Genomic DNA, 1,969 nt, shown 5'->3' with positions numbered 1-1,969 from the left:
AACTTTAATTTCATAAAGGTGAATAATGAGCAGTGCTAAGTTGTACAGTACGGCCTAGGAGCTAGTATCTCAGTAACACTGCACCATCACTCCCCGACCATCTTTCTCTACTCCAAGTTGGAGCCGAATGCTAAAATATCAAAAAACAGTTCACTTTCTCTACTAGAGCACTGTTTTTTGTTTTTTGAAAGAACTTTATTTGTGTGTGTGTGTGTGTGGCCAGCTCAGCCCACCAGGGGGTGGGGCTGGCTGGCATGTGGTGCTGGGGGATTGAACCGTGGTCCCTGTGCTTTGCCAAGATTGTTCTAAGTAGGTGCTTTAGACCACTGAGCCATCTCACCAGCCCCCCACCCCTTTTTAAAGAACTTTGTGTGTGTGTGTGTACGTGGCCTAGAGCTCTGTTATAGGAAATCTACAGTAGTGTTAAATTCCATTTTAATGAATAGTGTCAACCTCTTCACAATATGCGCAACTGTATCTGATGACATGAAGAGAAAGTTCAGATTCCGTGTTTCTAATAAGAGCAGTTTTACGTTATTTTGGATCATTTTCCCAAAGAAAACAAGTATAGGGGGCCAGGGAGATGGCTCAGTGGAATAAGCGCTTCCCTGGCAAGTGCAAGGGCCTGAGTTCAATCCCCAGTTCCACCAAAAATAAAATAAGTAAATAAAACCGCTGTCTCCAAAGAAAACAAGTATAAAAGATAAACTTGTCTTAAGGGGTAGGTGGACACTGAAGCCATTTTTGCCTTACCTGGCAATTCCCTAGCCCTGAATACTTATGTGGGATGCCAAGAGGATGATGTAGAGAAATCATACCCCAGTCAATGTAGACTAGGCAGGCATTCCACACGGAAACCCTCCCATGATGCGCTTTGACCCCGAGGCATGGCACAACCAATGTACAAGTAGGCCGCATGGAGAGCCCATGGCTATTTACAATAATGGTTTGGTTAGAATCTCTAGAAAACCTCTAGCCTTAAATGTGCTTTGGGTTCATGTTGGGCTAAGAAGTACGTGCCTGGCAGAAAGGGATGCAAATTCTGTGCAGAAAGGCCTCCTTTCCCTGTTGCTATGGCTTGTATCCTCATGTTCCACCCCCCAAAGCCTCATGTACCTGTAAGTGGGGTGTTTCAGAGGTGGCTAGATCTAGAGCATGTGATACTGGGAATGGTGGCACTAAATTAATCCACTGATTGGAATTCGCATACTTCTCAGTGGGACTGAATGGATTTACCAAGGACAGAAGGCTCACCCTAGGAGTGGGTGGCTCTATCAAAACACTGGTAGCCTGGATGGGATAAAAGAGAAAAGAAGGCTGGGTGCTTACTGCTACCACCCCATGGGCTGTTTCCTGTCACGCCAGCTTGCCATGCCACCCTTCCTGGAGCTGCCCAACAATGGACTGAAACCTCTACAAACTGTAAGCCGAACTAACACCCTTCTTCAACTTGGGAGTGGTCTCATCAATGAGAAAAACTACTAAGGCACTTACACAGTAAGTTCCTGATTTACAAATGGGTTTCATTCCAGGAGAATGTTCATAATTTGGATTTGCACTCAAGTTCTAAGTGCATGTTACAGAACATGTGTGAAAAGGGGCTGGGGAGATGGCTCAGTGGAATAAGCACTTCCCTGGCAAGCACAAGGGCCTGAGTTCAATCCCCGGTCACACACACACACACACACACACACACACACACACACACACACCAAAGATGGGACTGATCCACTTGCTGTTTGGCTGGTCCGAAGGTAGTGGGTTCCTCAATTGATTGTTCACAGAACATGTGTGAAAGTTCACAACTGAGACGTTCACTAGGGACTTACTGTACTTCAATTATTTCTGCAAATAATTTTCAAATGTGGGAATACAAAACTAGCAAGTAAAGAAAATCAGCTACAGTATCAAGATGTCTACTCTGAACCATTAGACATCTATAAAACTCTACTTATCATGTTTAAAGAAT

At 44.6% G+C, this 1,969-nt stretch overlaps 1 protein-coding gene across 1 annotated transcript in view; it reads right to left on the bottom strand.

Moving 5' to 3' along the window:
• Positions 1–1,969, bottom strand: part of Rsl1d1 (ribosomal L1 domain containing 1) — a 12,984-nt gene that overhangs the window by 1,672 nt on the left and 9,343 nt on the right. The window lies entirely within an intron of this gene.

The sequence above is a fragment of the Octodon degus genome, unplaced genomic scaffold (assembly GCF_000260255.1).
Source record: "Octodon degus isolate 3935 unplaced genomic scaffold, OctDeg1.0 scaffold00195, whole genome shotgun sequence".
NCBI classification, from domain to species: Eukaryota; Metazoa; Chordata; class Mammalia; order Rodentia; family Octodontidae; genus Octodon; species Octodon degus.
Note: the sequence above shows the minus strand (reverse complement) of the source record. Positions and strands in the feature narration are given on the sequence as shown.